At 39.7% G+C, this 12789-nt stretch overlaps 3 long non-coding RNA genes across 3 annotated transcripts in view; 1 reads left to right on the forward strand and 2 right to left on the reverse strand.

The window, feature by feature from the left end:
* The window catches only part of LOC311028993, a 230020-nt gene that overhangs the window by 105847 nt on the left and 111384 nt on the right, over positions 1 to 12789 (reverse strand). The window lies entirely within an intron of this gene.
* Positions 7273 to 8193, forward strand: LOC311028656. The gene is made up of 3 exons (XR_014598756.1): positions 7273 to 7415; positions 7537 to 7646; positions 7938 to 8193. It is a non-coding gene; the product is annotated as an uncharacterized lncRNA (long non-coding RNA).
* Positions 10606 to 11305, reverse strand: LOC311028831. Its single transcript, XR_014598800.1, has 3 exons — positions 11140 to 11305; positions 10850 to 11028; positions 10606 to 10770 (listed from the first exon to the last, which is right to left on the reverse strand). It is a non-coding gene; the product is annotated as an uncharacterized lncRNA (long non-coding RNA).

Raw genomic sequence — 12789 nt, forward strand, 5'->3', positions numbered from 1 at the left:
TGTCACGGCCAAGCGAAGTGCACTTAATCCAGAACATGTAGACCAGCTGATTTTCTTAAACAAAAATCTACATGTGCACATCTAGTTTGTAACCAGAAGGCACCTGGTTCTTTTGTGTTGATAAATTGATGATGCTTTAAGTTTACATAGGCCTACATTACATTACATGTAATACAGCACTGTCATGTTATATTTGTTTACTTTTGCACACCTTAAACTGGTATTGTTGTGCTGATGTTTTATTTGTACACATCTAGTTTGTAACCAGAAGGCACCTGGTTCTTTTGTGTTGATGATAAGTTGATGATGCTTTAAGTTTACATAGGCCTACATTACATTACATGTAATACAGCACTGTCATGTTCTATTTGTTTACTTTTGCACACCTTAAACTGGTATTGTTGTGCTGATGTTTTATTTGTACACATCTAGTTTGTAACCAGAAGGCACCTGGTTCTTATGCCTTATTGTTTAAGGATGTCATGTGAGCTCAGAAAGAAATGCCCTTTCAAAGCGGAAAGAAATACATAATTTAAGTTATGCACTTTAGTTCAGTGTTAATACAGCACTGTCATTTTTTTTTATACTTTTGTACGCACCATGTGTACTAGTAGCTGATGCTGAGCTGATGTTTTATTACTCAAAATGTTACGTTATGTCATGCCATGAGTTATACCACGGCTGTTCATAAGGCATGTGAAACTAAATAAATTATTTGAAAAAATGATCTGGTACTCTTACTTTTGTATTTCTACTTGATACTGAATCGATATCGAAGCATTTCAATCAATATCGAATCGAATCGATATCGAATCGAATCGTGACCCAACGAATCGAAATCGAATCGAATCGTGAGATTCTAAACGATACCCAGCCCTATTATTATTATTTTCATTTTCATTACAGGACAGAACCTGTTGCTTCATATCTAACATATTAAGATGACAGCAGACTGGTCTATACAACACACAACCTACAACATAATACAAATAACCATGCTGGATGAAAACAGCATGGCCCATAAAAAAACAAAATGACCTAAAACGGCCAAAATGAAATGACTCAATTGCATCCTGCATCACAAGGTAGAAAAGATCATGCTTATGCAGCATCAGCATTTGACTGCTAATTGATTGTTCGTTTGAAGAAGAAAGAATCATGAAACAACAAAAACAAAAACAATGGTCAAGAAGCACAGTTTGTCTATGAGAGGCAAACACATTAAGTGTGCCTCTTACAGTTTATCAATCAAGGCTCTGTGTAGCCCAAGCACATCTCCCAGATCATATTTTGTAGGGACATATGTCACATCCTTGTGAGTATAACTGTAATATGGAGTGAAATCTACCAGATTATCAGATGTTATGAGTTCAGTTGATTGTGCCATGTTTGGAATCTCTATTGTATATGCCATGTAATTTCTATCATAGCCAACAGTAGTATGCTGCTGCAACTCAAAACAATATAACGATGAGTTAATTACATAGATATTGCTCACAAGTCCGAACTCAGGCAAATCATTGGAATTAACAGCAGTTACAAGTAATTTCTTCTCCTGTATATATTTATTACCATTTAGATTAATCCATTTAACAGACACTGCATTGTTTATGTCATCATTCCCAAGGAAAGCCCTGCTTTTTTCTTTCAAATACGACATGTTGCGTATTTCTTTAGTTGGTCCCAATGCACACTCGTTAGAAAAAATTGGGTGTTCAGAATGACTTACATTTTGACAACATTCATACATTTGATTATGCCTTATTAAAGACTTGCAAACGTTACGAAAATTTAGTTTTGAGGCCCACTGTTTGAAAAAACAATGTTTTGATTCAAATCTCATGCACATGTGACGGACCATTGGTCCCAGGAGTTTTATCTGCGATGGAGCATGAATCAAATAATGTTGTTTTGGGGTAATGTTGTTATCAGGGAAAACACTTGTTTTAAATGCTGTTCAATTAGTCTTTTCAACTTGTTAATTGTCTGTAGACCAATGACAGGAGCAAACAAAATTTTAACAATTTCTATGAGTTCAAGAATTATTTTGTAGTATTCAGTATCTTTAGCCGAATCAATAAGAAATGGCAATATTTTTAGTAAAACAATCATTTGGCCTGAGGATTGCTTCAATTTACTATCACTTGAAGCTAATGTGCTGTAAGCTATAGGGCTTGGTTTGTCTCTGACATCAAGTGGAGAGTAGGGAAATCCAGTTAATGCACTATTGACGACATCCAAGTCTAGTTGACCTAAAAGAACTAATTGTTTTAACACAGACTTTATTTCTAATGGAGCAATACCTTCAAGAATTATATGCATCATATCCTGAGGGGTTTGTTCGATCAAGTTAAAGGCTGGAAATTCTACCAGCTTGCTCCTTCTGTTGATGCCAAATGTAGTCTTTAAACTGTTTCTAAGATACTCAGTATTTGCCCTCTCAATGTCATTACACTGTCGAACATGTCTTTCTAGTGTCCTTAGCTCAAAGTTGTCTTCGTCAAAATACATTTGCATGTCCTCAAACGAACATTCACACTGGCGGCACTTACTATAGGCGAAACCAACACCCTCTTTAAATCCACAAAGCTCATGTTGTGCTAAGGTGTCTCCACATATCGAAACTAATGCTCCAAATATTTTACGTTCACCATTCGCAGTTTGAATATTAACACCACCATATAGCATTTCCAAGTCCTCATACAACCTGCCCAAAATTCCATCCACTCCACATTCAGACAACTCCCTCTTCTTTGCAATAGCAAGTAGACGGATTGCAGCAAGTTTTGATCTATATTTTGGATTAATGTTTCCTAATGTATAGTAAAACATTAGTAACTTATTCTTGGAAGCATGAGAACCAAGTGGGTTGCAGATTTCAATTTCATCAGAGTAAATGATTATCTGTAAAGCAGAGGGCCGGGCTGAAAATAAAGGGTGTGATTTCATGAGCTCTCCATCTATGATGTCATACAGATAGCCACTTCTGTAATTGTGCGGCTGATCTATCATTTCTAAAACTTTTGGATGGGACAATAACTGTTCTAAACTTTTAATCAGAGGTACATAATGAAAACATTTGGTTATTGTGGAGAGGACCCTTTTTGTCCCTTTTTTCTGCAAGCAGGCCGTATACCCAACAGTAACCTCCTCTGACTCCACAAAATTGAAATTTTCCTTTATCACATTGTCCTGCCTGTATGTTGTTGCAACAGAGGAAAATGGATCCTCAATCCGGTCAAATACTGCCATCGCTTCCTTTTCAAGTTCACTTCCATGATGTTGCTGGAATACAGTTTGTAGCTGACTCCTCAGATTAGTCACTAACAGAGCTTGATATTGCTGCATTGATGCCAAGACATCATTCACACCTCTCTGAAAAACAGGCAAGAAAGAAGAGAAAATTAAATCCAAACAGTCTAGTTTTAAAATTATTAGCATACACTCAATTTTAGAAAGAATATGAATATTAATAAGAGTAACATCAACACAATGATGCTTTTCAATTAATTTATAAGACATTAAAAGTAAATTCAAAATATGAAGTTATCATAACTAGATAGCAGAGAGCAAGGCATTATTAAATATCAAATCTCATGGATAGATACAAGTTACGTTGCAGCTAAGGGAGACTAATAAGATAACTGTAAACTGACTTGATTTTTTTTTCATCACTCAATATTTTAAACTGCAGGCACCAGTCCAGATGTGCAACATTCAGTGAGTGAGAGGTTGGCCTATGCATAGTACAGTTCACAACAACAGCACTCAACATTACCACTTTAGATCTAATTTCCAAGCTTGGACTTGAAATACAGATAATCAACAGAGCCACAGATGTAATAAATGTAATAATGTTGTATGTAGACAAACCTGTGAAAGATGGTGTTTTTCTCTTGCAGTCAACATAATAGCAGTAGCTTGTCTGCTCAGAGTGTTACACCTCATGTCATCCTTAAAAAAAGAAAAGAAAAGAAAGAGAAAATTATATTATAATAAAACACACTGTTGCCACACACTGATATGCTGTCATAAAAAATAGCATTTTATGACAATCCAGTTGAGATTTATTTTGGAATGGTGAGACATAAGGATGATGATAGGACTTAGCTGGTTGTAGTTGTGTACTGAACGAAACAACAAACTTACCTCTGACTGACATGCAGAAGAGTCAACAGCAGGACATGACACAACAGTCACTGCATCTTGCACCCTGTTTTCCAACACTGCTTCGTCCGTTGGATGCTCTCTGTTTTCCACCGTCGCATCAGCTGGCATGTATGCCCACACGTTTCGGTCCACTGCTGGTGAGCCTTCCCGGCTAGAGGTCGCTGTTGTCCCCTCTCTCCGCAAGTTGCTGCTGCCACTTTCCAGGTGTTCGCGGTGGTTTCTTCGAATGTGATACCATAGTGAGTTGTAGACTCGATACTCTTTAGTGCATCCATCAATAGGACAAACAACGCGAAAATCTGGACTGCGACTGTGAGCAGTGTTAATATGACTCATTAAAGACTTGAGAGTGAGAGCCACAAACAGAAAGCAAATAACACAGCGCCAAATCATTTTCCCGTTTTAAGCCTGCATTAGCTAGCTGCCGAGTCCGACCGCCTTTGCCTTTGAACTCTGAACCGAAGATGACCTGGTGATACATCAAAGGTACGTACCATAATTCCGTGTCTTATAACGGCAGAAATGACTTGCCATTTATCAATTATCCCGTAAATGTGACTCGATTTTAATAATTACAAAGTCATATGAACTTATTTAGATAAATATAGTTGGTATAAATGCAAAATACATGTATTTAGCCTGAGCGTCCACCCCCGCTCCCTCTTGGAAGATGGTACAATCCACCCTATTGCGCTTTTTCCCCCCTCTCGCTCCCCGTCCGTTGCAATTTGAAATGCACAGCTACTCCGGAGGTCACCTGCTGCAGGCTAAATTCATTATTCTAAAACGTTGATTGTGGATATTAAAATCAAAATATGGACAAACTGGACGAGGTTGCAATTGCCACAATCAGAGGTATGCTACAAGGGGTACTTTTATGTGTTATTTTTAATGTAGTTAGTTAACCTAGCTTAACGAGTTGTGGATTCGTGGCTAATGGGCTAAAGTTTAGCCTAAACTACATAAAAAAAAAATCAGGCCGGTGTTGCATTATGATTTCCATCTAGATATAGGTTTAGCCTTATTAAGCTTTGGGACCAGTATTTTTCTTTTAATATCAAGGGCTGCAAATGCTGAAAATACAACAACACCCGGTCGTTTGCACATGCCTTGTCCCCCCCCCCCCCCCCCCCTCAATATATCAAGCTTTCCAAAACTGACATCAAATGTGAATGCATTTTATCTAGCAATGCCCTATTCTCTCCGTAGTTTGCATGGTTTCAGTATATCTCATTAATTATTATTATTGTAAATGCTGTCAAATTCACTGACTGCTCTTGAAGTAAAAGTAGCAATAATTAGTAAAAATGTCCAAACAATACTTATTGTTCAAGGGGTGTTGGTAAAATATCCTTATCTAATATGTTAAAATATGAAGGAATTCAATGATAACCTCTGTTTTTTGGCCCTGACTGTCACTTTTCTATATTCCAGCTGCTAATATTGGAGAAGACTTATTCCTCTCGCTTTCCCGAGATGACATCAAAGACCTCTTTCCTGGTCCTGAAAATTTCTTGAGGCGCCGGGCTATATGGCTTGTTGTAAATAAAGATGAAAAGGTCAGTCTTTCACAGTATAAGCTGCTGTTTAACAGTACAACACTTTTCCAATCGTTTTAGACATTTCTGCTTTGCCTTTGAATCCCTTTCAACAGTGGATATAAAATAAAAAAGTGATTTTTTTTCAAGTTTTTTTTAAGTTCCCAAAATGATAATGCATGTTTATTAAACTAACAAGTAGGAACATACTATGACAAAATTACTCAATAAATGTTTGTGTTAATGTGTTTTAGGTGGATACTGCTCCTGAAATTCAGCAATCACTCCCCACTGGAGGCAGTGACCTTTCAAAAGAGGAGGCCAATACTTCTAAATTTGTGACTATGTCCAACCCAGAATACATAGTCTTCACAGACAGTGAGCTTGAACAGGTGCGACGCTCCTTCTTTGAGCAGAAACGGCTGGGGACTGAGCACAATGTGACCTTATCCAAGGAGCTCTTCTGCAGACTCATAAGAAACACTATGACTAATATGATCTCCATCGCAAGAGCCACAGAGGACTCCAGATACCCCACCAGACATGAGGTGAATGCTATGGCAAAGCGATTGGTGGAGTACTATCCAATGATAAAAGACAGGTCATCAAACAGTGAGTGGGTGAGTAGATTTTTGTCACTTTTGCTTGTTGCTGGTATTATGTTAATACTGAGATTTAGGTAATTTCTATTCATACAGTGCTAAATCAGACAGAAAGTTCAAATGGAGCTAGACATTGCCAAAAGCTATAATTACAGAATAAGAACGCTTGAGCCCCTATCATCTTTTTTGAATGTTTGCTATGTATGCCTTGCAGGAGCATGTTGCCAAAAAGCTCAGGAAGAGACTCTCAAATGTCAGAAGTCCAAGGAAGGGCCAAAGGTCCTCCTTCGAAGAAACCACGACAAGATGTCAGTTTAGACGTTTCAACTACTGACTATGATGGAGATTCCAGTGCATCCACCATTATTCTGGAACGGTCACCTGTTAGTCCCATGGGCATCCCAGTAGATCTGTCATCTAGCAGCACCCCAGCACAGAACCGGGACAGCAGTGATGAAGAATGTATGTATTGTAAAAAATATAATTTGTTATTTTTACCTGTTAGTTTGGAAATCTCATGTCCCCTTTCCATCATAACGTCCCTGTAATGTCTTCAGCTTGTTCAGTTGACGTCATGGACAGCCAGAAAATCCAAGCAAGACACTACAAGACCCTCCAAGAAATGTATAAGTCAAAAAAGCCAAACAAAGCTGCTGTTACTCATTTGCTGAACCTGGAATTTGAGTCTCGAAGATGCTTCATCACCTCTGATGTTTTAAAGGAGCAAGACAGAGCAACAAAGATTCTAGAGGCTTACCCTTGCTTCAGAGAACTGGATCACGTAAGTAATGTTGGTCCTCCCACTTAGTTCACATTTTCAGCTCTTCTAAGGACTCAGTTTAGCGTGACATAATTAGCATAATGTTCATACACATTATAGATTTTTAGTCATCAGAATGTATGACAAGAACTTTTTTTCAGTAATTTTTCTTTTTTCTGAATTTGACTATTTTTCAGGTGCTGGATGAGCTGCAGCGAATCCTCCAACCGACCAACTCTCATTACATATCAGAGGTGCAGAACAGATGGAAAACCTTCTATTCCAAGGTCCAGTTTTATGGAGTGATGAAGAAAGCCATGAAGCCTCCTAAAACTTTGAATGGAGGTGAAGTCACAATACATTGACTTGTTAATTTTATATAATAATGTCTTGTAATTATTTATGTAATGTTATGTTACAGTTATTTATGGTAACACCTTGTTTTGTGCTTTTTTCATTAAACCAGTGGAGCATATCACAGCTGTCTTCAGAGCCCTGCCACTGCTCTTTCCATCCAGCACTATGCCACCGAAGAAACTGGGCTCAAGCAGCGAGGCTCTTTTCCATATCCTTGCGGTGAGATTTACAGACTTACTGCAACATTTCATAATATATGTTCCAGTTTTTCAGGCATACATTTTATATTAGGTTTAGTAACCTTTAGATAAACTTTTATCATTTCAAAAGGTCTAAAGGGGAAGTTTGTACTAACTTTATTGGAACTAGCTGTGGTGCATTCAGCATTTGCAGTGCTGAATGCTGAGGGATTATTCTTAAGTGTTTTAAAATATGAGTTCACTAATGTTCTAGTCCAGGTCAAAGTTTGTAATGTTTTTCGAATCTTCTTCATTGATTTGTGTCATCTAGACTTCTGAGCATCCTGATGGTTTCATGCAGCAGCGACCCCTGTCTTCTCCGGTTCTGCTTGTTTCCGAGGACAACTGCATGATCGCCATTGGAAACACACCAGTGACCACCTTCACCATGGATAGACTTAATGAAGGACTTCTCTACCTCATGGCATATTACTATGCCCTGCACATGACCTACCCAAAGTGCATTTCTACACTACTGTCAGTACTGCAGACAGAGGTACTTCAAGATTCAATTCATGAGCAGGATTTGACCCACCACTACAAAAAAGCGGTCAGTGAGTGGAAGTCATTCAGTGAGTGAGTCCCTTTGTTTGTCACTCTGCCCCTCTCTGCCTGATGTAAGAATTTCAAAGAAAGTTGATGTTCTGTTTAAAAAAAATGTTCCTCACAGTTAGACACATGGTTGGTGAGATTGAAAACCATGGGAGATTATGCTGCAAACCAGCTGCAACATATTTTTTAGTTGCTATGCTATAACTGATGTATGATTATTTTGATAGTGAGGTTTTCAATCTGTTTGATTATGATGGATCTGGAAGGCAGAAGTGCCCTTTTTTTGGATGTTGAATTGAGCAATTGTATTGCAAAGTTAATAAAAAAAATTAACTGAGAAAGTTGTGGTATCTTGATTTAAGACATCACTTTAATATTTGTTATGCTGTTTTAAGAAATTATGTCTTATTTTAACTACTTTTATGCTCATTATCAATCCCAGATTAAGGTGTAATTTTTTAAATTAGTAAAGAGACTTAAATTCTAATTTTGAGTAATTTAATCTTGAATTAGTGTTTTTTTCATTGCTTGGTTTAGAAGAATTTGGATTAGTTTAAGATTTTCTGTCTAGTTTAAAGTCTCATTTTAGTCTTTCGGAGCTAAGAAATTTGGGCTTATTTTAAGAATTGCTTGTCAAGCAAAAAAAGCTTACCCCATTGGCAGATTTATTTGCTTGATACAAGATAATTTGATTGAATATGAGAATATTTTACTTCTTTCTAGAAGGGCTTTTTTTGCAGTGTGTACACACCGGAGAAGGTGTGCCGCATTGTGCTGGCCTGTGGTGTCCTGCACAACGTGGCACACCGCCATGGCATACCACCGCCAGAAAACATCCCCCCACCAGAGGAACCGGATGCCGGACCCGTCAACCTCTACCCACCCCGGGAAGCGATACGGGCCCGGCAGCATCTGATTTCAACAATGTAAAGAGGCAAGGACACAATTTACTTTTTAAGTGCATTTATTGCCTGGCAAATACCCCCAAGGACATTGATCAGTTGATCTAGACGATCATTGACGCCATGGATCGCTCTAACAATTTCCTCCTGCCATTCCAGCACCGCTTGCGTGAGGACACGGCCAGTCGGGCGGACTTCAGCAGCTGGCGTGGAGTCGCCGGGGCGCGTGGTGCTGGTGGAGCCGGTGGAGATGCCGGGGAGCATGGTGCTGGTGGAGACGCCAGGGCGCGCGGTGCCGGTGGAGGTGCCTTCTCCTGGCTCATCGTCTATTCAGAAATGATAATAAAAAATTAAGTAATTAAACATGAGTCAATGTGTTTATATCCTGGCAACTTTACGCATGAGCATGTGTAATGTGAGCAACCTATTGTACGACCAGTATAATGACAACATTTCTGAGTTTAACACATTTACCTTGGGGATGATCGGTGTCGCCCTCATGGGCCCCCACAACTCCGGTTAGAGCTGTGTCACCCACAATGGCCGCCACTCTCTGGTCAAAGGGGGTCAGTTCCTCCCCTCCTGTCCCCCCGCCCGTTGCGGTCACGCTTCGGCGGTGGGCCGAAATCCTCCGCTTCACCTCCACCTTCACGTCGGACCATTTCTTTTTTAATTCAGGGAGTGTGCGCTGCTCCGACCCCACATCGTTCACTTCATTTGCATATTTAAATGGGGGCGTGGACAGGGAGGAGTTTAGCACTTCCACATGTGCGCTTAATTCCACGTTTATTGGGATGTACAAAGGAAAAGTGCTTGGATCCATGCGTACGCACACTTTGATACATCTGATTTATTTTGTGCGTACGACAGTTTCTGGATTCTAGCGTACGCCATGTTTCAGTAGGAAATCCACGCAATTCTTAGTACATGAGGCCCCTGGTCTCCTGTCAGAAATTTATTTGTTGCGAAAATAGAGGTGGAGCTGCTGCAGGTGGTCCCTGAAGGTTGCCATGTAAGGCACATTTGAGGAGGCATCCTTACAGGACAGGGCAAGCCGATGTGCCGCACAGGCAACAGACACCAGCCAGGGGAAGCTGTCCTGAAGCTGCTTGGCCACTCCATTTTGTCTCCCTGCATCAAGTCGAAACCATTAACTTTGTAAAATGTAATTTTTTGGGATAATTGTATACTAATGAATCAGCTCAATATGCATACCAGTCATGACAGCAGCTCCATCTGTACCTAACCCATACAATTTTGATGTAGGAATGTCCTTTTTTCTCAGAACATCCCTGATGGCTGCAACAACTGTTAGCTTTGCCATCAGGGATACTGATCAGGTCCAAGAACTGGCTAAACAGCTGCCCTTCCTTATCAGTGTATCTGATAAAGACAGATGACAAAATCAATTCAAACGTGTCACCTTTTACATATATTTAATTAAATAATTTGTACTTTTATCGAACAAACTTGCCTAACATGCAGATCAAGTTGACGATTTATGGCGACATCTGTGGTTTCATCCACCTCCAATCCGATGGCCACAGATGCTCGGATCTCTTCCAGAATAGGCTCTTCCACCACAGTGTTGATTATTTCTAGCATCTCATCAATGATTCGATGGCTTGTATAATTTGCATATTTCCCAATCTTAAGAAGATAAAAATGAAACAGATATGGTTAATGTTGAATGAAAAGAAAAAATATATACTAAAAGTATGGCATTTACCTTTAGCTTTTTGAAGTAATCACACCCCAGTAGCTTTGCGAGTTCAAGGAGAGCAGGGTAATTTGTGTGGTGTGCCTGCTCCCTCTTTGTGAGGTGATAGAGGCACTTAAAACCTCCAATCACAGCCTCATGCTCCATCACCACCATCGGTTCGAGGGCAGCCAAAACTGAGCTTGATCCTATGGAAACAAAACATAAAAATAAAAAAAATAGATAAAAATACAGCTTATATGCAAGTATGCTGGTTACCTGTTTTGGTCTATTTACAGACCATATATGCAAAATGTTACCTTGCATCAATGCAGAGTGAGATTTCTCACTGTCCTGGTGATGTTGGGTTGAACGGTGTTTGTCCAGGTAGTCAACACGATAAAGTTCACACCCATTTTCAATAAATGGTCTCTTGGCCACACCTCTTTTGGGTGCTTTCTTGTGTTGACGACACAAGCGACAAAACATTCCTGCAAGTAACAAGACTTTAAATATTTCATTTTTTTCCAAAAAGAATATGGTTGCTCACTAAGGTAATTTATAATGTTAAATACTCACCATGACCATGGATGTAGTACAACCAAGGCTTGAACCTGGGGATATCAACCCAGTTAGGGTCCCACCCAGACAGCCTGTGGCAGGTTTTAGATTGTGCTGCGGATGCCCCTTGCTCCTCTCGTTCTTCTCCTTGCTCCTCTCCTTGTTCTTCTCCTTGCTCCTCTCCCTGCTCCTCTCCTTGCTCCTCTCCTTGTTCTTCTCCCTGCTCCTCTCCTTGCTCCTCTCCTTGTTCTTCTCCTTGCTCCTCTCCCTGCTCCTCTCCTTGCTCCTCTCCTTGTTCTTCTCCTTGCTCCTCTCCCTGCTCCTCTCCTTGCTCCTCTCCCTGCTCCTCTCCTTGCTCCTCTCCTTGTTCTTCTCCTTGCTCCTCTCCCTGCTCCTCTCCTTGTTCAGGATCTACCACTGCACCCTCTCTCTCTTGTTCTCCTTGCTTCTCTCTCACTTCTCTTTCCTCCCGTACTTGGTCTACCTGTATTTTATAAACTTGAGCACTTAAACAACAAGTAAGAAATGCTAGAACATCTTATTGATTCCTTCAAATTACCCTATATACATGTATTTGTAATGTTCAAATAATATCACCTTGCATTATGCATTCAAATCGAAAATACAATTCTCATTAGCTTGAAAGTTTGCTTCCCTGATTTGCTTTACTAACCTCAGCTCCTCCATTGTCCCCGTCTGCCTTTCTTTTTCTAATCACCCAGCTTTTTAGACTCATCTGCAAATGTAATATATATTATTTAACTATGTTACATATATACATTGTGCACAGTGCATCCCTTAAGAGCTTGTACCAGCCTTTTAACCTCTGAGCCCTGTAGATATAAACATGTTTAGAAGGAATGATGACACCTGGAAATTGTATGTCTCATAAATGCATGTTTTTCATAATCATGTATGTTTTTCATAATCATGTATGTTTTTCATAATCATGTATGTTTTTCATAATCATGTAGGGTGTTCCTAATCATGTATGTTTTATAATCATGTAATGTGTTTGATATTAATCTATCCTAACATCCTCAGAAAGCGGCTGAGCAAGAGAAGGTCACAGTTAGTAAAGGAAATGCATGAGACACTCAGTGTAGAGCATGAACTCAGCCGAATGGAACGTACACCTTCCATGAACTAACTTAACGATAATAAAGGGAGTTCATGAACTTATACACTCCCCATGAACGTATTTTAGAGGAACAAAAACAGAAGAAGTTCACACACACACACAGGTAGTCAGCAATTATAAGTTTGAGAGACAGCCAGACAGAGGAAGACAATGATGTATGTTAGACGAGCATAAGTGTTTTCTTTGCAGGACAGGAAAAGGGGGTCAGCAAGGGAGCAGAGACCCCAGCTCTCGGGATGGCGCCGGCGTCCACCGTCCATCACCTCAA

This window comes from Eutrigla gurnardus (assembly GCF_963514095.1).
Source record: "Eutrigla gurnardus genome assembly, chromosome: 18".
NCBI classification, from domain to species: domain Eukaryota; kingdom Metazoa; phylum Chordata; class Actinopteri; order Perciformes; family Triglidae; genus Eutrigla; species Eutrigla gurnardus.